The sequence below is a fragment of the Python bivittatus genome, unplaced genomic scaffold, assembly GCF_059951505.1.
Source record: "Python bivittatus isolate LINGU-HERP-01145 unplaced genomic scaffold, Pbiv_v1 ctg000080_np1212, whole genome shotgun sequence".
Classification (NCBI taxonomy): Eukaryota; Metazoa; Chordata; class Lepidosauria; order Squamata; family Pythonidae; genus Python; species Python bivittatus.
Window position 1 is genome coordinate 33293619 of NW_028277035.1, and position 27962 is coordinate 33321580.

At 38.7% G+C, this 27962-nt stretch overlaps 1 protein-coding gene and 1 long non-coding RNA gene across 5 annotated transcripts in view; one reads left to right on the forward strand and one right to left on the reverse strand.

The window, feature by feature from the left end:
- The window catches only part of SPOCK1 (SPARC (osteonectin), cwcv and kazal like domains proteoglycan 1), a 524632-nt gene that overhangs the window by 192627 nt on the left and 304043 nt on the right, over positions 1-27962 (forward strand). The window lies entirely within an intron of this gene.
- Positions 1-27962, reverse strand: part of LOC148216659 (uncharacterized) — a 187277-nt gene that overhangs the window by 129493 nt on the left and 29822 nt on the right. For both annotated transcript variants that reach the window (XR_015794779.1, XR_015794780.1), the window contains exons 2-3: positions 26512-26662; positions 24482-24600 (exon numbers count right to left, since the gene is read on the reverse strand). This is a non-coding gene — a long non-coding RNA (uncharacterized LOC148216659). The remainder of the gene's footprint in view (positions 1-24481; positions 24601-26511; positions 26663-27962) is intronic.

Genomic DNA, 27962 nt, shown 5'->3' on the forward strand with positions numbered 1-27962 from the left:
GTCGTTAAGTCGTGTCCGACTCTTCGTGACCCCATGAACCATATTGCACCAGGCCTTCCTGTCCTTCACTGCCTCCCTGAGTTTGCTCAGTTTCATGCTCATTGCTTCAGTGATGCTATCTAACCATCTCATCCTCTGCCGTCCTCTTCTCCTTTTGCCTTCAATCTTTCCCAGCATCAGGGTCTTCTCCAAAGAGATCTCTCTTCGCATTAGGTGACCAAAATATCTGAGCTTGAGCTTCATTATCGATCCTTCCAATGAGCAATCAGGGTTGATTTCCTTTAAGATTGACTGGTTTGACCTCCTAGCAGTCCAGGGGACTCTCAAGAGTCTTCTCCAGCACCACAGTTCAAAGGCATCAATTCTTCGGCGCTCGGCCTTTTTATGGTCCAGCTCTCACAGCCATACATTACTACTGGAAAAACCATAGCTTTGACTATGCGGATCTTTGTCGGCAAGGTGACGTCTCTGCTTTTTAATATGCTATCTAGGCTTGCCATAGCTTTCCTCCCAAGGAGCAAGCGTCTTTTAATTTCATGGCTGCAGTCTCCGTCTGCGGTGATCTTGGAGCCCAAATAAATGAAGTCTGTTACTGCTTCCATTTCTACCCCTTCTATTTGCCAGGAATTGATGGGTCCAGATGCCATGATCTTAGTTTTTTTAATGTTGAGTTTCAAGCCAGCTTTTGCACTCTCCTCTTTCACCCTCATCAAGAGGCTCTTTAGTTCTTCTTCACTTTCTGCCATTAGGGTGGTATCGTCCGCATATCTGAGGTTGTTGATGATTCTCCCTGCAATCTTGATTCCGGCTTGTGATTCTTCCAGCCTGGCATTTCTCATGATGTACTCTGCATATAGGTTAAATAAGCAGGGTGACAGTATACAGCCTTGTCGTACACCTTTCCCTATTTTGAACCAATCGGTTGTTCCATGACCGGTTCTAACTGTTGCTTCTTGGCCCACATACAGATTTCTCAGGAGACAGGTAAGGTGGTCTGGTACTCCCATCTCTTTAAGAATTTGCCACAGTTTGTTGTGATCCACACAATCAAAGGCTTTTGCATAGTCAATGAAGCAGAAGTAGATATTTTTCTGGAACTCTCGTGCTTTCTCCATGATCCAGCGAATGTTGGCGATTTGATCTCTAGTTCCTCTGCCTCTTCGAAACCCAGCTTGTACATCCGGTAGTTCTCGGTTCATGTATTGTTGAAGCCTAGCTTGTAGGATTTTGAGCATAACCTTGCTAGCATGTGAAATGAGTGCAACTGTGCGATACTTTGAGCATTCTTTGGCGTTGCCCTTCTTTGGAATTGGAACATAAACTGACCTTTTCCAATCCCGTGGCCACTGTTGCGTTTTCCAAACTTGCTGGCATATTGAGTGCAGCACTTTAACACCATCATCTTTTAGTATTTTAAATAACTCAGCTGGAATACTGTCATCTCCACTAGCTTTGTTGTTAGCAATGCTTCCTAAGGCCCACTTGACTTCACTCTCTAGGATGTCTGGCTCAAGGTCAGTGACCACACCAGCATGGACATCAGGGACATTAAGATCTTTCTTGTATAGTTCTTCTGTGTATTCTTGCCACCGCTTCTTAATCTCTTCTGCTTCTGTTAGGTCCCTGCTTTTTTTGTCCTTTATCATGCCCATCTTTGCACTAAACGTTCCTTTCATATCTCCAATTTTCTTGTAGAGATCTCTAGTCTTCCCCATTCTATTGTTTTCCTCAATTTCTTTGCATTGTTCATTTAAGAAGGCCTTCTTATCTCTCCTTGCTATTCTCTGGAAATCTGCATTCAGTTGCTTATATCTTTCCCTTTCACCCTTGCTTTTCGCATTCCTTCTTTCCACAGCTATTTGTAAAGCCTCATCAGACAGCCATTTTGCTTTCTTGCATTTCTTTTTCTTTGGGATGGTTTTAGTTGCTGCCTCCTGTACAATGTTACGGACCTCCGTCCATAGTTCTTCAGGCACTCTGTCTACCAAATCTAATCCTCTAAATCTATTCATCACCTTCACTGTGTACTCACAAGGAATATGATCTAAGTCATACCTGAGTGGTCTAGTGGTTTTCCCTACATTCTTCAATTTAAGCCTACATTTTGCAGTAAGAAGCTCATGATCTGAGCCACAGTCAGCTCCTGGTCTTGTTTTTGCTGTCTGTATAGAGCTTCTCCATCTTTGGCTGCAAAGTATATAATCAATCTGGTTTCGGTATTGACCATCTGGTGATGTCCATGTGTAGAGTCGTCTCTTGTGTTGTTGGAAAAGAGTGTTTGCTATGACTAGCTTGTTCTCTTGACAGAACTCTATTAGCCTTTGCCCTGCTTCATTTTGTACTCCAAGGCCAAACTTGCCTGTTATTCCGATTACTCCTTGACTTCCTACTTTAGCATTCCAATCCCCTATGATGAAAAGGACATCTTTTTGGTGCTAGTTCTAGAAGGTGTTGTAGGTCTTCATAGAAGCGGTCAACTTCAGCTTCTTCAGCATCAGTGGTTGGGGCATAGACTTGGATGACTGTGATATTGAATGGTTTGCCTTGGATACGCACTGAAATCATTCTGTCATTTTTGAGGTTGTACCCCATTACTGCCTTTCCCACTCTCTTATTGACTATGAGTGCAACTCCATTTCTTCTAAGGGTTTCTTGCCCACAGTAGTAGATATAATGGTCACCCGAATTAAATTCACCCATTCCCGTCCATTTCAGTTCACTGATTCCCAAGATGTCGATGTTCAATCTTGTCATCTCATGTCTGACCACATCCAGCTTGCCTTGGTTCATAGATCTTACATTCCAGGTACCTATACAATATTGTTCTTTACAGCATCGGACCTTCTTTTCGCTTCCAGATACATCCACAGCTGAACGTCCTTTCGGCTTTGGCCCAGCCGCTTCACTCTTTCTGGAGCTACTTGGAATTGCCCTCCGCTCTTCCCCAGTAGCATATTGGACACCTTCCGACCTGAGGGGCTCATCTTCCGGCGTCATATCTTTTAGCCTTTTAACATTGTCCATGGGGTTTTCTTGGCAAGGATACTGGAGTGGGTTGCCATTTCCTTCTCCAGTGGACCACATTTTGTCAGAACTCTCTGTCATGACCTGTCCGTCTTGGGTGGCCCTGCACGGTATAGCTCATGGCTTCACTGAGTTACGCAAGCCCCTTCGCCACGACAAGGCAGTGATCCATGAAGGGGTTAAGTTGTATTGACATGGTTATAAATCCAGCAGCCAAATATGTGATTGTAAATAAAGTCCAAGTTCAAAGAAAGAGTTCTTATCGGTAGTTCACAGGGCATGACAGTGTTCATTATTGGAGAAAATATTGATAGAGCAAGAGAACATGGCTTAGAGGAGAGTACTGGGTTGTCATGAAAATCTGCTCCAGTGCCAGACTACATTCAAGTGGGATCTTAAAAACAGGAAGCTGTCAACTTCCACCTGAGCAGAGCTGTCACTAATCAATCCTGATTTCCAACCCCAGATTGCCCTGAATCAGATGCTTCTCTGTGTGAGCAAGCGCTCCTCCATTTTCCTGCTTTGTAATTTTTTACACAAAAATGCTAGTATTCCCACAGACTAGGTGGATCAGCCTTCAGTCTAAGCTCTGAATCACAAAAGCCAGGATGAGAGAGTCATGATGCTACCCCCTTCCTGTTGCCAGAGCCAGCACTTCCAGAATCTAACTCCCTGATTGCCTCATCTTTGGTTTTTCTCATCCAAGGATAACACTGCAGCCAGGAGCATAATATGATAATTGAGATGCATTACTCAACCCAGGACATTATCCAATAGCCAACATGCAACAGGACATTTGCATTCACTAATAATTAGCAGCATTAGTTTTGGCATTATGACAATCATTGATCTTGTGTAATTAGAATAATTATTATTCAGTGTTCTTCAAGGTGCTGCTTGGTTTCAGAACATGATGAATTGCAGAGAAGTAGCCCTGAACATTAAAGAGCATTACATTTTTGTAACAATGTACAGTAATAGAGTAAACCCTCTACTGTGATAAATAATTGTCTAAGGGATCCAAATGAGAGTTTGATGGCCCAATCTTAAAATACTTCTCTCAGAGGAGACTGAATCTTACTCCCTTCTCCCATTCAGTGTGTTCCCCAATACTCATGTTTCTGGATATTACTTCCTGTATTAGTTCAACTTGTTTGTGCTTTCCAATTTTTTTTTTTTATCATGATGATGATGATGATGATGATGATGGTTGGTCATATAGTCAGCCAGATGTTTAGACTGGATTTGGCACTTTTATCCACTTATCGAGTCCTTCCCAAGAATCTGGGATATGCTTGTTGTTGTTTGATGGTGTTAAAGGTATTGTCGCAGGATACAGTATAAGTTGTTCCAAGTAAAGCTGCCTTTTGCAATTGACTGATGGTGATTTTGTCAATGCCGATGGTCTTCAAGTAGTGCTCCAGATGTTTTGGGATTGCACCTAAGGCCCCTATAACTATTGGTACTATCGTTGCTTTGTGTTGCCATAGTCGTTCTACTTCTATTTGCAGCTTTTATATATATATTTTAAAATTTTCTCCAGTTCTGTCTCTTCTATTCTGCTGTCTCCATGTATTGCAATGCCCACTATCCAAACTTTTTTGTCTTTCAATTGTTAAGTCTGGGGTGTTGTGTGGCAGGTGCTTGTCTGTTTGAATTCTAAAGTCCCAGAGCACTTTAGCTTCTTCATTTTCTATTTCTTTGTCCGTTTTGTCATCCCACCAGTGCTTGCTTACAGGCAGATGGTATTTCTTGCAGATATTCCAATGCACCATTCTTGCTACTTTGTCATGATGTTGTTTGTAGTCACTCTGTGTAATCTTCTTGCAGCAGCTAACTAGGTGCTCCACTGTTTCTTCAGTTTCTTTGCAGAGGTGACATTTGCTGTCTGTTGCTGTGTTCTCAATTCTGGCTTTGTATGCTTTTGTTCTTAAGACTTGATCTTCTGTAGCCAGAATTAGCTCCTCTGTCTCTTTCTTCAACTTTCCTGCTCTTAGCCATTGCCAGGTCTTGTTATCTGCTTTGCCTGCTAGTTTTTTTGTGCACTGGCCATGTAATACTTCATCTTGCCATGTCTCTTTTCTATTCTTCATTTGGTCTTTCTTGTAGGCCAGTTTGGTCTCTTTTCAGTAAGCCTTCATGGTGTACTAGCTTCAGTACATCTTCACTGTCCTTCAGGTATTCTTCCAATGCCCTTTCTTCTTCTTCACCTGTCTGGTGTACTTGCAACATGCCATGCCCACCTATGCACCTTGGTAAGTAGAATCTGTCGAAGTCACTGGGTGGATGAAGGACATGATTCATTGTCATTATGTTTCTGCTCTTCCTATCCAGGGCTTCTAGTTCTGCTTGAGTCCAGTCCACCATGCCAGCTCTGTATCTAATGACTGGAATTGCCCAGGTGTTAATTGCCTTGATGGTAATTCCTCGACTGAGTTTGGTCTTTAAGATCTTCTTCACTCTTCTGATGAATTCACTACCAACCTTTTTCTTGACTTCAGTGTGCTTGATATTGTCAGCCTGAAGGATGCCCAGGTATTTGTAGTGATGTTCTTCATCCAGACTCTTGATGTTGTTTTCATAGGGCATCTTGATTCTTTCAGTTTTCACTATTTTTCCCCTGTTGATGGTAAGGATGGCCCATTTTTCCAGCCCAAACTCCATTGCAATATCTTGGCTGTATATACAGACAGTGTTGAGCAGCGATTCCATTTTAGGTGGTGTTCTTCCATACAGCTTCAGATCATCCATCTAAAGGAGTTGGGATAACCTGGCAGATGTTTTTGATGTTTGATAGCCATGGTCTGACTTGTTCAGTATTGTTGACAGAGGAATCAATGCAATGACAAACAGTACTGGTGATAGTGAGTCTCCTTGAAAAATTCCTCTCTTGATATTAACCTCTCCCAGGCTATCACCATTGACCAGGAACTGTGTCTTCCATTGTGCCATTGATCTTTGCACAAAGCTTCTGATGTTTCTACTGACTCCTGTTATTTTTAGGCACTTGATTATCCAATCATGTGGCAGGGAGTCAAATGCCTTCTTGTAATCAATCCAAGCTACATGCAAGTTGGTCTTCCTTCTCTTGCAGTTTTCCAAAATCATCTTGTCAGTTAGGAGCTGATCTTTTGTTCCTCTGCTGTTTGGGTAGTTTCCTTTCTGCTCAGATGGAAAAAGCTTGTTTTCAACTAGATGCTGTTGGACTGCATCAGCTACCACACCAGGTTGCAATTTGAAAATTGTTGGCAAGCAGGTAATTGGCCTGTAGTTGCCTGGTGCTGCCCCTTTTGCTGGATCTTTCATTATCAGGTAGGTTTTGCCAGAAGTTAACCAATCTTCAATTTCACCTCCTTGCAGTGTGTTGTTAAACTGCTTGGCAATGAGTGGATGCAGACCAGTCAGATGTTTCAACCAAAAACCATGCAGTTCATCTTCACCTGGTGCTGACCAATTCTTGATCTTTCTTGCCCTTTTCTCCACCATTTCTGCAAGTTTTTTCATTTCAGCTTCTTTTTTATTCTTATCTACCTTTGTTATCCAAGCTGCATTCTTGTTGTACTTTTTGGGGTTGCCCCATAGCTGCATCCAGAACTGCACTGTTTCTTCTTTGTCAGGTGTTGATTGGTTCATTGCAGTCTCTTCATTGATGGATTGGTAGAAACGTTTCTGATCTGACTGAAATTGGAGATTCTGCCTATAGTGTGCAATTTGTGCTTAGTATCTGCTGATCTTTTTGGCTATGGCTGTTATTTGCTGCTTTATTATTTCCACTGCTTCTTTGATCTTCCTTGTTTCTAGGTGATATTTCTTGATCAGGTATTCTTTGGTCTTTTTGTTCTTCAGCTTCTTTTCTTTCATCTGTTCTAGCTTGCTTGCTTCTGATCTTAGCATGCTGATCTTATTTTCCAACCTGAGCTTCCATTTTGGTGGTGCATTGTTTGGCTTTTTTTCTTCTTTGTTCATTTTGCATCCGAGGTACTCAGTTACTACTGGAGTTGTGCTGTACATCAGTTGGTTTGTTTCTTGCAGTGAGCTGGTGCTTATATTTGATATTACAGTATTGGCATCGTTTAATACTAGTGCTAGCTGTTTCTTTGTAACAAGCTTCAATGTAGGCAACCTTATTCTGTTGTTTTTGTGCTGTTCTAGATGCTCAGTTATTCTTTGTTTCAATTCCTCTTGTTTTTTAGTTAGATGGCTTTGTTCTTTCTGAGGAGAAATCTCTACTGTCTGAGCTACTTCGGGCAAGGCTTCAATTTCTTTGCCCTGGGTAGATCTTTGCAGTTCTCCCAATTCTATTTCTTTGAATACTTTATTTCATGTTATAAATCAGCGTTGATCTGCTAGCCTCTGTTTTGTTATTTCTGATTCTGGTTATTCTTACCAGAACTGATGCATTCTTTTCAGATATCTTCTTCTTGTTGGACTTGATTTGTAATAGCAAATCATTATTTCTTTATTTTCAGTCTTTGTATACTTGTGATGAGTAAACAACTTTTCTTACAGTAGTTTGGCAGCTGCTGGCACTGATTGCTCAGCCAGCAGTCCTGGGTCCTGTAACCCACTTGTCACCAGACGTGCAGGAACTAGAACACCTAGTGCAGTCCTTGTTGACCTGGGTGTTGACCAATCTGGTATGGGTTTCTGTAGATTACATCTCACCACATTGTTTATAGGAGAGACACTCTTCGTCTGGTTCCTCCAATGAGACATGTCCAGTACAGTTGAACCTCTGTCATAGCTGTCATCCCCCTCGGAGCATGCAAGCCCCACAACCACATCAAGGTAGTGCCTCACTGTGGGATTATTATTGTTGTTGTTGGTCACCCAGTCACCCAGATGTTTAGACTGGATTTGGCATTTTTATCCATCTATCAAGTGGATGCTTATGATTATGATTATTTAAACTTGTATGCCACCTGACTCCCAACAACTCTGGGTGGCTCACAACAATTAAACAAAGAAATTGCAATAAAATCGAAAGATGGCAAATGCAGCATACCAGATAGAATGAAGCAAGGGGTCTCTCTCTCCTTCATCAAAGGCCTGGGTGAAGAGCCAGGTCTTCATGGCCCTTCTAAACAACAGCAGTATGAAAGCCATCTAGATCCCAGCGGGGACTTCATTCCAGAGGCCAGGCACTGCTACACAAAAGGCGTTTTTCCAGAGTCCTGATAGATTACATTGTTTAACTGAAAGAATCCAGAGTACACCAACCTTGCAGGACCAAAGTGGTCATGCAAATAGTGCGGGAGATAGGCAGTCCCTCAAGTATCCAGCCCTTATGCCATGTGTGTCTGTCTGAACACAGCTCTTGTGTAGACAGTCATTCAAGCTGACTCCCTTAAGCCCTGTTTTGTAGGCCTCCAAACAGTAGGCACACTCAAAATGTGTCTGTAATTTGATAGGAAACCCATGGATTTTTGGCAATGTATTTTGGCTTAAAAATGGGGGAGGGTAAAGTGGATGTTATAATCCTCTACAAGGCTTAAGGCACCAACAGAAATGGTACTTTCTCTTTTGAATTCACCAAACTCCCCAAATTATGAGGGAAAAAATGACCTTACCCACCCCAATGGTTTCACTCCTGCCTCAGGGGGTCCTTGAAGCTTGAAAAAAATAAAATAAAGTTTCCTGACTGCAAAACAATTGATTGCGTCAGTTTTCCTATCATAGTAAAGAGAAGGACAAGCTATCATTCTATGAAGCTTGAGGGAAAGTACAGGTTTTCAATAATATGACCCTATATGCCATAGCAGTTTCATATAAACTCCATGCTTCATTTCAGGAATGAAGTTCTGGAAGACAGCAGAACTACCTGAGAATGAAAAGATTCAGTTACCCCAAAGGGATAAACAGTCATATTTCCTGGAAGCAAGTGGACTGGATCAAAAATTTAAAATTTCCTGACATACCTTCTTGGACAAAAGTTTTCCAAGTAACCAAATACAGTCATGGCTTCTGAACCTTTAAAGCATTGATGTTGGGGGGGGGGATAATTGATGAATCAAGAATAAGTGAGAACAATATTTTCAGGAGGTTAATCTTTTTACTACAAGAAAGCCTATTAGTTATTTGACAATCATCTTCAGCCAGGGTTGGATAGCTGGCTTTACCCTCAGTGCATTAGGTAATCAACATTAAATTACTTAAGTGCTTGGATTAGCTGATTAAACATCTCCATACTGCATATGGGTGAAACTTCTAAAACAAACATTTCCAGATTAGTGAGCTTATTTCTTTTAAACAACTTGTCCAGGAGGTTTTAAAGGTTTACAATTCATCAGTATTCATAGATCCTTTTATTTTGAGCTTACATCAAGTTGCCTTATTCTTAGCCCTATTTGTGCATGCTTTAGTGAAACACATTCTTTACACTTTTCCATTATTTAGCCTGCAAACATTGTATTTTTCTGCATATTTGTCCTAAAGTGATAACTACTGTCAGATTTCTTCTCTATGATTTCATTTCAGATGAATGTCATCTCCGTTAGCTGTTTATTAATCTTTAAATTAAGTTACAGAGAAACCCTGTTCAGAAGTTGTAGCAAACCATGGTTTGCATACAAAGGAACAATGAGTTTGACCTTCATTCTGCTCTTATACGCTTAGCATGATATCCAACCTACAAAATTGTGGTTTAAGGGCTCCTTCCCTCAAACCAGCATGTGTTTCATGTAAGATGTGTCTCCTTTCTCTGAACCAGCTGTCTCACTATAAGGCTTACTTATATCAATATTAATAATGCATTGTGGGAAATAGCATCTTTGTACTAGTTTCTATTTCAGTGTGTCTTTTATTTCACCCACCGAGAATTACAATTTTTAAAAGAATACTTTCATAATAATTTACCATTGGTATGGCAGTTCACCACCCATTGGCTATGCACACTTAGTAGAGTTTTCAATGAGCTTTTACCATATCTTCAAACTCTTTTTAGATCATCAGAAAGTTCAAACTCTTTAGAGATAAGAGTCTCCTCCTGACTTTTGATATTTTGAGAAACTGAAAACTGGATCTCTCAGCATACTTTATATAAAATTGGGTTATAATTTCCTTTGATTTCTATACAGCTAGAGAAAATGCCTTCTGCCCTACAAATTCCAATACGTTCTCACTGGTTGCATGATTTTTTAAGACTTTGTTTGCTTGTTTAAGGTATTTATATGGCTGTCCCACTTGAACAATGTGACTGTAACGATACAATAAACCAGAAACACAGTCAACAATGCCAGCTAAAACAAGGTACAACCATTAATTGGCAATTGGAGACTCATATTTATTGCATTCCTTCAGACAGGAACTCCAATCATCCAGGCCCAAACAAAGGGCTAGGTTTTTGCTCCCTTTCTAAAGCCCTACAGTGTCAGGGTGAACAGAAAGTGCACTTTTTTATGTCTCCCTACATTGCCTTAGATTATTTCTGAAACAATCATAGTGGTTCTGGGGTGGGGGGGAAGAGCAAATTTAATTCAGTTTCCTGGTCTAGAAAATAGTTTTAGAAAGGAGAGACAAAACTCTCTACCGCAGTACTGATTGTCTACTGGGAGCAAAGGTGCATCTGATGGAAAGGAATGAGACTGCCCAGGATGCCTGAGAGACGAAATACCACTTCTTCACATCTCCCTCTCCATTGCATAAGCATTTGAGAGGAGGAAGCCAGTAATTTTTCTTCAGTTTTGGTACCGATACTGACAGAGACAAACGTGGCAGTTTCAAAAGCTCGCCTCTCGTTTGTGATGGAATTTTATGAGCCTGGTGCCTGTTGTGCAGAGAAAATATAAATAGAGCCTGATACTGCATTGTCAACATGATGCTATTTTTATAAATGTCAGATGATAAATTATCATTCTGTACAGCATGCTAAAGTTGAACTCATGAAATAATTTATCAGTTAATTTTGTATACTGACAAGGGAAATACTGTATTATTACTATTAAAAGAAATTGAAATAATGTTGTATTGTAGCAAGAGAATGTGTTAATTCAGAAAGGATTCCATACAACAGGGATCCTTCATAATTTTGGGTTGGGGGAGTGAGTGTAATTGATTTTCTTGGGAATACTATACTTATGTACATAGTCAAGAAAACCTTAATGCTCTTTGGAGTAGCAAATATTCATTATCCATCTTTGTTGCTCAGTAATTGTTCAAAGTCTGTTCTTTTGGTGCTTTCTAGAAAAACTGATGACTCACCCTTTATATTGTATAAATGAAGGGAGGAAGGTACTAAAATGAAATGATTGCGCATGCACACACATGTGGGAAAAGCCAGGCACATTTTATGGAGCAGCCATGTGAGCTAGAAGAAGATTCAGAGAGAATGATTTAAAGAGAAGAGTCTGAATAATTCAAAGACAGGAATTTTATATGCGCTCCTGAGCATTTGGAAACATCAGCCCTAATGATTAATAGCATAATAAAGTATGCTAATTAAATTTCCTTAAAGGACACTAAAGAACTAGTAGTGCAGTAGTACAAAACTGTGATCTTTAGGCCATGTGAAGTTTGGTAAGAAGTAGTTCTTGCTTCCCCATGGTCTTCTCCATCTACTTGTTACCTTACCTAATCCACTGCTTCTCCTCTCTCCTTTTCCCATCTTTGTAACTTTCTAACTCATCTGTCTCATCACTAGAGCTGTGCTTTCTGTCTCTTTCTCTCTATTTTATATGTAATGCCTTTTTCCCAAAGCTCAGTTGATCCTTCCCTGCTTACTTCTCTGACCTCTCTAATATGTCCTTTTTTTCTTTGTCTGCCTTCTGCAGTTGTATGCATCTCTCTCTCTCTCTCTCTCTCTCTCTCTCTCTCTCCTATTCATCTACTCTATGCTTTCCCAACCTGTGTTTCTCTTTCCCCCTCATTCCTCCCAATGCTTTCCAAACAACTGTTCTGCAATACTTATAAGTCATAACACCCCCACTTATGTCAGTCCCTATATAAAAGCATTCACAGCACTGCCTGCTGACACTTATCATAGCACCTCATTATTGGCTGTCTCTTGGCACTTCAAGTTCCTACAAATTGCAGATTACAATCAACTGAAGGTCAGCAAAAAGTGTGTCCATGGCTCTTACTTCTTATTAATAATCTGAAATTGGGGGATAAGTTGTTATAAAAGGGGTGATCATTAGGATTCATGTTAAGAAAGGAGCAGTCTTGTTATTATCTTAATCATTAAGGTGATTTCACATGAAGAGTGATCAAGTGCCTTTTCCTTTTTTTATCAGAGCTTCAGTAAAATAAATAGAATTGTTTTTGTGCACAGTATTTATTTTTAATTTAGAAATTTTCTACAGCCTCCTCACATTTTGGGGGTCCCCTTTTTGGAGTCCTTGGTAGGCTGCATTAAATTTGGTGTAGCCCTCAAGGATACTGTCTCCCTTAAAGCAATGTTTCCTCTTTTATTGGCCTTTGTAATTTTGTCTTTAACTATTAACTTGAAATCTATAGTAAAGTAGATTTCTACTTTACTATCTAAAGAAATAGAATAACATTTATTTTGGTAAAATTATCAAAACTGCTAAATGAAGCAATCATGTGCAAGTTGAATTACATTTTAAGTCTAAAATCCATCTTCTAACATGGGCACTTATAGAACTTAACTGTCATGGCCCAGGACTCAGACTCTGACTGAAGAAGCTGCTCCAGCTGAACCAGTGGAATGTCAGCCTCAGGAGACACCAAGCCAGGATCATCTGAGGCTGATCAAACACAGGCACCATCAGAACAGCTGGAGCAGTCAGATGATGATCTACGGCCTCCAAGCCCTCAGACTTAGTGAGTAGAACAGAGCAAAGACAGTCAATGAGGCTTCTTGCCAAGCAAGGGAGTAACACTCTTAATTAAAGACAGCTGGCTGCAGCCTGATTTAAGAGGCAGCCCTGATCTATGTTTTTCTGTTGGAAACAACTGGCTAATTTCTTGGTCTGGTGTGTCATTCCTGGGAATTCTGCTTGTGGAATTCTGACCTTGAACTGGCCAACAAACCTGACTTGGCTCTCTGGACTGGATTTTGACTACTCTTCTGTGCGCTCCTGTTGAAATCAAAACCACCCAGGCAAGCTTTCTTTCCAAAGGGCTTGGTTGATTTACATTTCTTCCCTTGTCTGCTGTTATCTCCCCAGCCTTGAGTAAATTGCTTTCCTCACCTAGCAACTGTGTTGTGTGTGAGTTTAAGATCTGAAACAGGACATTAACTTGCATTAAAGCTTGTTTCAGTTAATTGGGTTGCATTGAAGTAGTGTTGTGGTTACTGTTGCACCATTGTGAGACACAACATCTACATGAACCAGCACAATCACAATATAAAGGTAGGAAGACCAGACCTAAGTGTGCTTATTTTCTATAGCAGCCTCTGCTCTGCGGAATATCTTTACTTTTGAGATCCAGCAGGATTCTTCCCTTTTAACCTTCCAGAAAGCTGTGAAGAGCTGACTTTCTCCCCAAGTGCTGTGATAGGGTAAAGCTGGAGTTGGAAGAGAGTGTCATATGCTGCATCAAGGGAGTCTGGGTGTGGCAGCAGGGTGTTTTCATTGTATTATTATTATTATTATTATTATTATTATTATTATTATTATTATTGCTTTTAATTTTGGGGGGGTATATGTTTCTGTTATATAGTTGTGAGCTCCCCAGAGTTCTAGTTTTAATTAAGATGGATGGCCATATAAGTATTTTAAATAAATAAATATGCAGAAGCGAAAGTAAAAAAGCCCTTTATTCCTAATAAGAAACACACTATCACATGTTATTTATCCATCACCCAATTGTTTACCTATGGGCTTTACAAGGAATCTGGAAGAAAATAGTTTTTTTTCTTTCTTGGTTTTAAGTCAATTACTCTTAAAAGCTTGTGCCATGAAGTACGTATATCTAGCATGTTATCTAGAGGATGTGTGTATGATTAAATATACAACAATAAATCAAACACCTGTTAATAACCAAATAAAAATGTTTTGTCTCCTGGTGAAAGTATAGCAAAACATAATGAAGTTTAATGAAAAAACATTTAATCAACCCAAGAGTTCTAAATTAAGTATTTCATTAAAACTAATTGCATATGAATGAGACTAGAAAAAGGCAATTATATAAATAACAGTAAAGGAGCCGCTTTCTAGATAGATTCCTGTTACTACTATTCCTAGCTGAGTTAACAACCTTCATTGACATGGGAAGACACGGTCCGCAGCAAAATCAAGGGCAGAGGTACTTGATTCCTAGAGGGAGGGAAAGGTCAACAAGAGATGGGGGTAGCACTCATTCAAAATAAAGAAAAGGGGTGAGTCTGCAAGTGAGCTGAATCTCAGTGAATAGGAGCTAGGTGTCCTGACATTTTTGAGATACATGAGTTTGTATTGGATAAATGTGCAATATTGAAAATTCTTGTTACTCTTCTCAAATAAAAAGCAGGGAAGAGAATGTTAAGTGACCTTTTTTTGGTTTCTCTGGTTAACGAAGTTGAGGATATCACAGGAGATTTCCAAGCTCTACCCAATCCAATGAATGCAAGTGGTATCATGTATATTGCACTTGCAAAATGGACAAATATGAGAAGTTCTGATATTCATCTGCTAATGCAGTGATTTGCCCAAAAGGAGCTAGAAAATAGGACCAGTTTGGAAAAGAGAAGGGTTTAAAGAATCTGTTTGGTATTCAATTTCCACAGTTTTCTGAATTTTTGATCATTCCTTCCCCCAAAATGACATTCTGCAGCAGAAACCTGTTTATCCCTCTTATGTTGGCAAACTTGCCATCGAATATAATCCTGTAGATATGACTTGGGGCAGGATTTGTGCATCAAGCCCGAGCTTTGGGGCTACAGCTGCCACTCACAGGTCTTAAGCTAAACAAGTTTAAGTCAGTTTAAAGGATTCCAGGAGGCAAAATAATTCAGGACTGTTTTCATATGTTGATGATAGATGATCGCCAATTTATACAAATATTTATTCCGTAGGAAAAAAGATGTAAAAAAATCAGAATTTCAGCTGATTACTAATGAACTATTGGTCAGGATATGCTCCTGTACTAATGCAATATCTTATAATGATACAGTACTTTCATTTTCTGCCAGAATGCAATCAGGAGAACCATGTTACGGTGTTCACCTCAGTAGTTCCACAGATTTTTAAAAAATTATATCCTTAATGTACGGAAGGCTGTAACCCAGCAAAGCATGAAGCTTGCAGGTAATCATCCCAGATTCAATCCCAGCATCTATATTCTAGAGCTGCCTCCTATATGGACCAGTGGCGTAACCTGATGTTCTTCAGCCTCGTGCATTCATGTGAAGTCAGCACCTCTTAGCATTAAAGTTGCAAACAAGGACTTACACACAAATGATTGAAGTTCATAGGCAACTAACATTGCTTTAAACGCAGCAAAAGTCATGCTGTACTAAAAGGTCAACTCTGATCCAGGAAAAGCCAGCAAGGCAAGGACTCGTATTCCAGTTAGCAGTTGAGTTAGATTGAAGTGGAGTTCAGTTTGGAGATTCACATAAAGAGGCTTAAAGTTGCTTCAGTACTCAATAGAATTAGAATCTGAATAAGAAGAGCAGGACAATCTGGGTATTCAGTTTTTAGTAGCCATTGGGTCTCAACAACACTATGGGGACTATTTGCTGTGATTTTTTTGGCCCAGGTCTTTGGATTTTATTAATAATTAAAAATGAACAGGCAAATGGTGGTGTTATGAGTTGTCATGCACTGGAGTCTACAGGAATGAACTCATCAATAATTTTTTATCTTCTGCCACTACTCTGTAACCTGTTTAGCCCAGGGTTCCTCAACCTTGGTGACTTGAAGATGTGTGGACTTCAACTCCCAGAATTCCCCAGCCAGCATGGGAGTTGAAGTCCACACATCTTCAAGTCACCAAGGTTGAGGAACCCTGGTTTAGCCCATAGTCCCATTTCCCAGGCATAGGAAACTCAGACTAGAGGTTTGTGAATATCTATGTAGTTTGATTCATATCAGTGTTTTTCTCTGTAGTCATGCTATCACACACATAATAGGGAAAAAATTAAGCTGGTCATAAAAGTTGAAATTGCCGATATTGCCATTCACAGTCATCTTGAAATGTCAGGTTTTGCTTCTGATATGAGGAGCACTCTAGTAATGATCAAATAAACCTGCATGGCTATTTGAAAACAGAAGGGAAATCCTGCAAACTATGGATGTGCAGGACTTCCCATCTGTTCCAAAATAGCCTGTTACCTCCTGTTTTTCTTTGTTACTTCTACTACCTGTGTCTATTGAATCCTATGCTTTTTCCTCTTGCCATTACTGGAAAGAAAAATGCAATTTCTCAGTGAGTTCCATTCAACAATATTCTCTTCTGCCAGTTTCTAGCTAAATGGGTTTTGCCTCACTGGGGAAAAACTTGTATAATGTTTTACATAGAGAGAAAAACTTTTGGTAGCAACTAATATCTCCTGAAAAGTGCAGTGAAGATCAGCAAAGTATGTTTTGAATCTCGAAGGATTCAAACGGTACTTTTGAATTGATTAGACTAATGGCTATAAGGCAGGAATGGGGAAACATTTGGTAAGTAGATCCTGTACCTGATCATTTGGGGTAGGTGTGTAATGATGCAAAGTGTGCAGGACTGTAACATAATCTTCATTTTAATGTCCAGTTTGGCAGGACAGATTTCCTATTAAATATGTTTTCCTAGAGGTGTTCTAAGTAAAAAAAAAAAAAAAAGACTAGATGATCCATAATGGTTACAATCAATCCAGGAGGTATTGGGAAAATATAGATCTCTTTATTTAAAAAAAAAAAAACCCTGGACTTTTAAGGATTAAACAAAGCTGAAAGAGACTTCTTGCAAAATATGAGGAATTCAGTTATGCTAAGCCTGGTTTAGGAGTTATTCTGCATTTTCTGTCTTTTCTGTCTCAAAATAGAAGAAAACCACCCCACTGATTTGTGTTCTGAAGGTTTCAGGGTCTGCCAAAAGAAGGGCTTAGCAAACTGCATGCTGTTCTCAATCTTAGATTGCTCATCCCTATCAACAGACTAAATGAATTATGTGCCTCTGGGAGCAGAGCTGGGAATTTTGTCCACTGAGAAATCCATGATGGGATGAACACCTATAAGCAACATGAAGCTAGCAACAATTGTCTTTCCATATGTATATATATACCCAAACACATAACCTGGGAAATTTCATTTTGTTTTAATATGAAAGTTTTTGCAATACTTCCTGGACTGGTTGTAACCATTATGGAACATCTAGTCTTTTTTTCTTTTCTTTTTTTTTTTTTACTTAGAACACCTCTAGGAAAACATGTTTAATAGGAAATCTGTCCTGACAACCTGGACATTAGAATGAAGTAGATTTTTGAAGACAAATTCCTAGTTGCCGTTTATGGCCTAACACCTTTAAATTTCTCATGGTTGGTGGTCATCACTACCTTACATGGCAGTGGTCGTTTTCAGTTTAATCTGTACATTATGTAAAGTATTTCCTTTGATCTATTTTTATTATTATTAAAATCTTTATGCTGCCTGACTCCCAGCAACTCTGGGTGGCTTACAAATAATTTAAAACATGAAAACAAGACAATAAAAACAACAAGAAACAAAAGATGGAGTTGGCAGAATAGCAAATCAGGTCGAAACAAAAGAAAACAACCTAGATTAAAAGGAGGCTTCAGTCATCCTCACCAAAGACCTGGGCCCCTTCAAAACACCGGCAGGTGTAATGTCCATCTCCCACCATCCAACCTCAGTGGATGACACCAATGATGTGAGTTCTATCATAGTAAGTAACATGGGAAAAAAGCATTTCTCATCATCTTTATCCGCAGCACACGTAGTTTCATTAAGCTCTGTTATGTACCTTTTTATTCATGTTCCTGCTTCACTAAAACAAAACAAAAACGTTCCCAAAAAGTGCTCCCCTGATCAGTTTGATAGCTGTTTCCTGACTTGTTTTCAGCTAATAGTGGTGTGGGGGTTTTTTATTAGAACTTCTCAGAGTACTCTAAGTGTAACTGTGACATCGTTCTATAACATAGATTTATGTTATAGCATAAATTAAACATTTTATTTTCAGTCATTTTCCTAATAATAGTTAAACTGGAAATAGACTAAGATTTTCAGTGAAAATCTTGCCTCCAAGATGTCTTACTGCTTATTCCCTAGCAAGTGCCTATTTGCATTCAGTTGGAGAGTCACTTTTTGATTCAGTTCAAATCATGGAAATACCAAGCTTTCACTATCAGTGCTTGATGTCACAAATATATATGTAGAACATTTTGTATTGTAAATATTTTTATTTTTTTATTCATGAAAAGCTGATCCTAAGGCTAAAATTCCAGATTGATAATAAATTACAAATGGGGGGGGGGGATAGGGGCAGCAAGTTGTGTCTCCCATAGTATTGTTCCCAATTAATTGGCCTGTCAAAAATGCTCCTACAATGAACATGCTCCTATAGATAGATAGATAGATAGATAGATAGATAGATAGATAGATAGATAGATAGATAGATAGATAGATAGATGTCATTCTAAGCAAGCTTCTTAGAAAGTGGAATCTATTGTACATGGGGGTGTAGCTAAAATAATCATTTTATGCATGGGGTAGATAATAGGGAATTTTTGCCATAGTGTAAGCTTTTAATGAGAAAATGTAGGAAACAATATCTACAATACAACACTGAAAGGCCAAAATTATTTCTGATCTACAGCAGTGGAATGTTGTGAAGTTTTTTTCTCAAGGTTTTTTTCATGCAAGAAACAGAATTTTTTTAGTAAGTTCAAATTTCCTTGAGATGTTCTACCTGTAGTTACTTATTTTCTTCTTTTAAAAACTATATATAGTTATCCTGTTAATTCAGTTAACTCATATAATTATATGACTATATAATTTAGATTATATAGTCTCTTATATTAGCAATATATTGAAATAGGTGCTTCATAAAGACAAAAAAAGCCTGCATTTTAGTTAAATGAGTTGTATTCCCAGGTAATTCATGCTTGATCAACAAGACAGAAGCTCCCCACTTTTGCTTAAATATAAGTAGCTTAAATTGATGCCTCATTGTGAGGTTTTAAATAATCAGTGATGGGAGACAACCACAAGAAACTACACTCAACCTAAAATCTCTATTGAAATAATATTAGCTCAACTGAAGTTTTACAAACTTCATACATTTTGGCTTCTAGGAATTCTTCATCAAACAAAATGGTTAAAAATCCATTCACAATAGCTGAAGGGAAGGAAGTAATTGTGGCTAGTGTCTATAGCTGTAGAGGAGTACGGAATTGTTTTGAAGAAAATATGTGGCAGTCATTGTGAAAACATGAATTTAGCCTGGGAAAACAGGAAGGGCTGCAAAAGGGTTTCAAAATTGCCTTGTCTTGACTTTTTTTAGTGTAAGAGGGAGGGAGAAATGTAATCAGGCTTTTAAGGTTCTGTTATTGAAGCCTGAAATCAATGGAGTATAGTATTTCTTCTGGTATCTTTTTCCTGACCTGGTCTACCTCAAAGAACTGACAATAACAGAGTACAGTACTTTTTTCTACAAAATAATAGAGAATTTCCAGACAGTCAAGCTGAAACATTTCTGCAACAGAAATGCACCCTCCCAAAGTTTGCTGGGAAGACTGCATGAATAGAACCATAGGGTTAGAAGCAGTGGTATGCTGTTAAATGTTTCAGAACGGGCGCTACCAGCCCCATTGCTGCTGCTGCGCCACACTGCTAGCCATGGAACAGCTGACTGGTGCACTAGGCATCAAGGCTCATCTCTGCTGTCAACTGATTTGCAAAATTCCAGAAAATTTAACAATTGGCCCTTGCGAGTCAGCTCCAGCACACCACTGGTTCAACCCCCCAGGTTGAAATCCTTAGACCATCTCAGAGAATTAATAGGTAACTGGTATTTCATATTTTGGAGATATAAAATGTAGCTGTTAAAATCACACCTGTTTCTATCTGTTGTGTGATGTGCAGATCCCTTGCAAGCAGAAAGCAGGAGACATATCAGCTAAGCAACTGTATATTAACAAATCTATAGAAAGACTCGATGGAAACTTTCCCTCTCTATATGAATAGTCAATCAAGGGCATGTTAGATTGGATTACCAACCAACGGGAAATCATCTGTAGATTGTGTGCTATGTTCTCTCCCTTTTTTAGGTTTCTCTACTCTTCCCTGCCTCAGTTTAGAAGACTCTCTAGAATTTCAAGCTGCCCTTGATTGGGTATGCTGAAAAGTAACCAAGAACAAATGTGGCTTGTGTTTTGGTGTAGAAAATTGAATTTGTTTAAGGTTTCATTCTCTCTTAGGAAGGCTTTTGCCTTCTCAGTGATCAAGATCAGATTAAGGTGATTGAACAACAATGTGGTCTACTTAACTTTGTCTTACTGTGTTATGTGACCCAATCATTGTGTTTAGTAACTGAAGTTTATGACTTAATGCAGTGTTGGAACTTAACTAGTTTTGTTTACTAAACAAACCATGACAAAATAAATCATGGATGAGTTTGAAATTTAAACCAACTATGTAGCTCCAAAGCCATAGAAGATCTTAAAAATGGAAGAAGAGGAAGGAATGGAGAGAGATAGCACATCATTGTTTTTCTTAGAGAAAAGAAAAAATGTTGACAGTCATTAAAAATTAAAATTCAGTCTAGGGAAAGACTAAGAGAGATTAGTATTAGTCCCCAGCTCTAAGGTCTATCTTGTGACAATTCCATTACATATTTTTGTTTCCAAATTTTATTTAGATGCTAAGAAAGCATTACTATTATAATTGATTGAGTGCATCCGTGCTCCAGTGCTTTTCCAAGAGATTTAATTCAGTGATTATAATCCCTTGATCTGCCAATCTATGGATCAAAAAAATCTCTTTTGTGAGTACTTTGTCCTCCTAGATTCATGTAAGTAAACAGGTGAGCAAAACGCTTTATAAGCTAATAATTCTTAACACTAGCTTGTAGATCTGTGTTTAAATCACCAAACCCATTTATATTTAATGCCAAATCAGCAGCTGCTGTAGCAGCAGCCTCCCTAGATGAATAGCAGAAGAGAGAAAAAGGGGAAAAAAGTTTATTAATTAAATTCAGATATTTAATGGGTCCCTCTTCCAATTTACTGTGTCTAAAATTGCTGGCATGCAGCATGGTCTACAGATGGATTGATTGGGGCTGCACATATGGCTCTGAATTTCTAGCGCATACCGTTAAAGTTCATTTTGAGCTTGTTGAATGAGCACATTCTGGGAATGGAATGACCCACATTCATTTAATAGTAATACAAAAAAGAACATAATTTACGTAAAGTTTCATGACAGCAATGATCAACCTCAAAAACAACCAAAAAACACACAGATCAATAATTCAGTAATAATGCATTATGCACTGATAAAATAAAAACATAATCATAATTGGAAACCTTCATACAAGTAATGCAAAAAAAACATTACTTTTAAAATTATAGCTTTGATACATTTATATTTCACGAACTATGATGGACACTTTTCCACTGATTGTTCTGGAGAAAGTGACAAGGCATAGATCCCTCTATGGATAAAATTGAGCAATTGCCTTTAAAAACTTGTATGTACGCCTTAAAATTTCTTAAAGTAAGGCTGGGCTTCTGTGCAGAATTGTGTGACCATTTTCTTTTTTCTTTCCTTTCCTTTCCTTTCCTTTCCTTTCCTTTCCTTTCCTTTCCTTTCCTTTCCTTTCCTTTCCTTTCCTTTCCTTTCCTTTCCTTTCCTTTCCTTTCCTTTCCTTTCCTTTCCTTTCCTTTCCTTTTCCTTTTCCTTTTCCTTTTCCTTTTCCTTTTTGCCTTTGTTGAAAGTAAACCAGTACCTCTAACTATACAATAATAGTTGCCCAATGGAAAAGGCCAATATGAACATCAGATTGTTACTGAAAGATGTGGTATGTTAAAAACATTTTCTTCCAGGGAAGATGAGAGAGGAATAAACACACAGTTTATAGCTGTCGAGCTTATGGACAAGGCTGATACATTCATGTATTTGTAAGCCAAGTTTACTCCTACTATCCTAGTGCAGCCTAATTCACCATCGGCAGTTTCAACTCTACTTCCTAGTAAATAATTATACATGGCTTAAGTCAGTCTTTTCCAACCAGGTGCCCCCAGTTGGCAAGCACTGGAACCATAGGCTGCCAAGTGGCAGATGGCAGCTGTGACCAAAGAAAAGGGGGGTGTCTCTTTCTGGGAGGTCTGGGTGTGTTCGTGAATTTTTGATTGAGTGGTATGTTAGGTGCTTGATGGTGTGTAGTGTATGTGTGGTGGGGTGTGTGTGAATGGATGCTTTGACCTGGGAGGAACATGGAAAGGGTAGGAGGGAACTTCTCCCCAGTGTCATCTTGCAGGATTCAGGAAACTTACCTTCTTCATGATGGCTTCTATCCTATTTCCCTGGATATTCGTACTGCTCCCACCTTTCTGACTTTCCACAAACTGCTTAAGACCTGGTTGTTCTCTTAAGCCGTGAGCTAGGATGGGGGTTGAGTCCCTTTGGTCATTTTTTGCTTACGAGTTTTGGTCTCTAGCCAGTTGTCTTCTTTTTGTCTTGATATATTCTGTTTTCTTTTAATTTTTATCCATAAAGTGCCCAGGGTCATTATACAGTCAGGCAGTTTCAAAATTCAAGTAATAAGTAAATAAGTAACTACTATGCAGCTGCAGTCCCAAAACATATGAGGATACTAAGCTACAGGAACTGGCTTAGACTATGTATATTAACAAAGCAGTACAGTGTTGCGGTACAGAATGGGCTTGATTGCTCCTATATAGAGTGAAAAGGGCTCTTCCTTGTTGCTAAGAATGGAGTGCAAACATTGTATGCAAACATTTCCAAATTCAATATCTGGCAAATAACAATGGAAAAGACTCCTGTTTAAAATTTTAGAGTTCCTGACAGTAGATAATACTGATCTCAGTAGGCCATGGGTGTTCCTCAGTATGAAATAACTCCTTCTACTGCATGGAGTGAGGTTCATAGTTGTGAATAATCCATCTATGAAAGCCAAGATATTAAGAAAAGAATTGATACCCTTTATGAAAGCAAGGCATATACTATGAGTAAACCCAACATATCAATAGGTTCCTCAACTGTTCTCTGAAGACATGGAAATACTGGAGGAAAAAATTAGTTTCATTCCCCCTCCCCCCGCCCTTAGTGCCAATTATGGGTTATGATTGTTTCCCATATAATTTAGAATGAATGTCTAGTAATATCTGGACACAGCAAAATCGGTTTAGATTAAGGGACTTTTTATAAATAATCAAGTAGTGCCAATGATACTTTAAAGTAGAAATTGGCATGTTTAAACCTTAATTGTCTATGCATTAATAAAATGATTTTTTTTGTTACAAATGTAATTCATAAAATGACAGTATTATGACTGTTACAGCCTTTGAAAATCTTATGTTAGAACCTTCAAAGTCCTCTAAAGGTCTAATGTCAAAAATCTATAATATGTTAGAAATTGTTGGAGTGGAACCAACATCTTTTAAAGAAATATGAGAATCAGATTTAAGACATAATATCTCTGACACACAATGTACTACACTTTGAAGGAACCCTCCCTTACAATCAATATCAGTAAGGATCAGGGAAAATAACTTAAAAGTGATTCATAGGTGATATTATACCCTCATAGAAATAACTAAAATTACTGGGAAAGATAAATGTTGGAAGTGTGATTAAATAAAGGACACCTATATGCATGTATGGTGGTCTTGTGAGGTGGTACACAGATTTTGGTCAGAAATTATTAGATGATAGTATGGTTATCATAAAATTCATTTACAGTCCTGAGATGTATTTTCTGTCACTATGTAATGAGGCAACTCAAAGAACTGAAAATAAGATAACTGTTCGATTCGTGATGGTTGTGGCAAGGCTGGCTATAGCACAGTGTTGTCCAAACATGGCCACTTTAAGATGAGTGGACTTCAACTCCCAGAATTCCTCAGCCAGCATGGCTGGCTGGGGAATTCTGGGAGTTGAAGTCCACTCATCTTAAAGTAGCCAAGTTTGGACAACACTGTGCTATAGCACAATATTGGAAATAACCACAGGCTGCATCGCTAGTTCTCTGTTATGAAAAATCAGGGGAAATTGTTGTAATGGGAAAATTGACATATAACAGATGGAGCGGCAGGGTTGGAGTAGACCAGAAAAATTATATTTTTGAGGAAAAGTAATCCTTTTTGCAAAGCATAATAGGCCAAATTCCTTTTTTTGTTTTCCCAGTACATACGAGAGTTGCTATTGGAATCTTCACTTGTTTTTAGATCTTTTATTGTGGCTGGTGGCGATATCAACAAAGTTTTTAAAAAGACAGCATAATGTGTAAATAATTGATTGCCTATCTTGCAATGTTTATGTATATAGAAGAGCTTCAATTTTTTTTTAAATATACGAAATATTCAAACTTGATGTAAGAGTTCAAGTCCAACCTTAGTCATGGAAGGTCACTGGGTGACTATGGGTAAGTCAGTATCTCTCAGCCGAACTTTCTCATGAGATTGTTGTTCTGAGGATAATTGGCAGGTGTCTTATATATCTACCTTTGCTCCTGGAGGAAAGACAAGATATAAATAAATCAAATAAATGATAGTTTGTGAGATTACTGTCAGTTCTAAAACTCCTAGCCTTGCCCCCTCTTTCTGCTGCACGTGTCAGCGACCTCTTTCAAACAGCTGAGACCTCAACCAGTCAGATAACTCTATAGCAACTACGGAGGCTTATATTGCTTATGGTCCTCAACGTCTCCACTTTGGTTACTCCTTTCCTTTGTTGGTGCTGGGGATGAATGGCTTTGGACCTTGTTTACAGGGCATTCAGAATTGGCAGTCTGTTTTTGCTCTCGGGGATGACCTTCTCCTGAACAGCTTGTTTAGCACTGATAATAGGGAGGGATAGTTACAGAGCTGTCAGAGAGATGGCAACATGTCAGTTTTCCTTGATGTTACAACCTCTTGTGATTAGAGAAGCTTCAGAACGTTGCTGGGCTGCCTACGCTATAATTTTCTTTGTTTCCGGTAGTGACTCTTGTCTCAAAGTTCAGAATCAAAACTGATGCCTGAGAGATTTCTGCTGTGCTGCTGTTAGCACTTAACACTCTGTTGCAAAAAGCAATGTAATTCCAGTTGTGAAATGGTTTTTGATGATGCAGAATTACATGTATCATAGAGTTTTGTTTCTGTACACCCTGGCCGACAGATGTTATTCTACCCAATAGTGAGTACTCCTACATTTTAAACAGGAAAATGTTTTCTGGCTCTTCAGAAGCAATGTCTGATGAAGCATCATGAGAAAAGCATATTATAGACTTAAGGAAGCCAACAGTGTGTTTATTAACCACTGGTATCTATCTGTTTTGCATCATAAGACTTCATCAATGAAAGTCAGCAGCTCCACTAGTAGAATTAATGAAATCATTATGCAAATCCTTATGAACAGCTTATCCTAAATAATTGGGATAAATTTATCTCAATCTGATACTTTATATGAGGGTTTGTTAAAAACTAGAAGGGAACAATCTGTCAAGCAATGCTATTATGTAACTTTATCTAAGTCAAATTTATGAATGTTATGAGACAACTGGTTAGGAATTGTTTTTTTTCCCAATTAATTTTGATTTCAGAAAGGTCAGGAATCTTCCTGAGATTCCAAGTCCTCTCCTATCAAAGACCAATCAGTTTATCATTATTAAATTTCAGAATATAAATTCTTTGTGCTCTGGATCCCCTCCCCCCCCCCTTTTTTTTTCTTTCATTGCTTTGTGAAGTGCTACTTACATTGTTAGTGGTATAATAACAAGTCAGCATGGCTTGAGTTTTTTCCATGTATTATTTCCAAGGTTAACATGTCCTAATCTAGTTATCAAGAGAAGCTTAAAAGGCCATATTTCAACAACAGATAAATACGATTACTCTTTTGAAACAGGACCTTTACTTTTAACTGACAGCCAAGAAATTATGTATATTAATTCTAACAGACATTATCTTCTGTCTCTTCTTTTCTTTCCCCCTTTGTCTGAATAAAGGGGTTTGAAATAACTTAGTCATTTTAAAATAAAACCCATTTCTCTGTTCTGCTTCTGAGTTAATCTGGTAATTAAATCATTCAGTTCATCAGATCATATCACATCTGTTGTATCTTTTTTGCCTGACAGTACTAAACAAGAAGGCAGGAATTTATTTTTTCTGCTTGCTTTTTACTAACACTTCTAGAAGATCTAACCTCATGGGAGTGTGCAAGAATCACAACATACACGGGCAGCCCAAGGCTATTGAGCAACAATACAAGATCAGTAGCATGTTTAATCAAAGCAACAACAATAATCAATATTCTATCCCCCCCCCCATCATGATAAAAATCTATGTTACATTTAAAAATTAAAGCACTATGATGGCTTTTTTTCCATGCATGTGGGATCGTGCTTGTTATCCCAAATAGGAATACTTAGTGTGTCCAGCGGTACCGGCAACTATGGAGCAACCACTGTTTGTGTGTCTTCTTCAGGGGTAGATGCTCCTTGGGGTAACTTGAGAATCATCCAACCACATAACTCATTACTTCAGTTTTTCTGATGGTCCATTTCCTCTGCCTCTACGATCGCTTGCTAGTACAGCCTGTTCAATGGAGAAGTGCCACATTTCAGTATGAGAAGACTGCTCCACTTGTTTCAGCTATTTCCCCTGAACTCTTGGGTTTGAAAAACTCCGATTTTGAGTGTAAGGTACAACCTAAGAACAACAACTTTGGCATTTGATTTATTATTGCATGTACCGCATTGCGTTATGCAACTAGAATGTTTGTAAGCTTTGATTCACTGTGAAATCTACTCACTGCCACTCATGCCCTCGTGAACTTCTGTTTGGACTATTGCAACACGCTCTACATGGGGCTGCCCTTGAAGAGCATTCAGAAGCTTCAGCTGGTACAGAATGCAACTGCCCAGGTTGTATACAGTGTCGGCTACTTGGCACGTGTAACACCATTGCTTCGGGAGCTGCACTGGTTGCCGGTGTGTTTCTGGGTGCAATTCAGGGTGCTGTTTGTCACCTTTAAAGCCCTTCATGGTTTGGGACTGAGTTACCTGAGGGACCATCTTTTTCCAGTTGTCCATCCATCCAACCTGGTCTGGCAGAATGGGCAAGCTCTGGGTCCCGTCAGCCAAGGAATGTTGGCTGGCAGGACCAGGAGATGTGCCTTTTCTGCTGTGGCGCCTGAGATTAGGCTGGCCCTGACTCTTTTGGCTTTTCGGAAGGCCTTGAAGACCTGTCTTTATGCCTGGGCCTGGGGCCCCAAGTGTGTGAAGGGCCCCGTTTCATGGTTGCGTTGACACCAATGGTTTTTTTAAAGATCTCTTGGCTGTTTGGTTTTTTTTTGTTTTTGTTTTTGTTTTTGTCTTTTGTTTTGGTATTGTTTTATTTCTTTGATTGTTTTTATTATTGTTAGCCACCCAGAGTCACTTGTTTGAGATGGGTGGCTATATAAATTGAATAAAATAAATAAATAAATATTTTCCCCAGACATTATTTATAAAGTATTCTTGAGATTTTTCTCTTTGCATGTAGCAACAACTAAAGCCAAGTAGAGAAATAGACTGACATAGAAGGTCTTCACTTACAGATAACATTAATTGCTCCAAATATTGAAATGTTATCTAAGGAAATGCAATCACATCCCAGTTGTTGAACACTGATTTGGTTGTCTAAAACATGAATTGAAAGACCAGTATACACTGTGGATACAGGAACTCTGACTCTGATTAGAGCATATAAGGCTGAACAGTCTCTCCCCAGTTTCTCTTGCACAGCATATACAATCTTGCTTCCAATTTTCTGGCTTTTTGAAGCATGAGTGCTCACACCTCAAACTAAAAGCTTTTTTTATTGAACTTGCATTTTTTCATAATAGCAATATAGA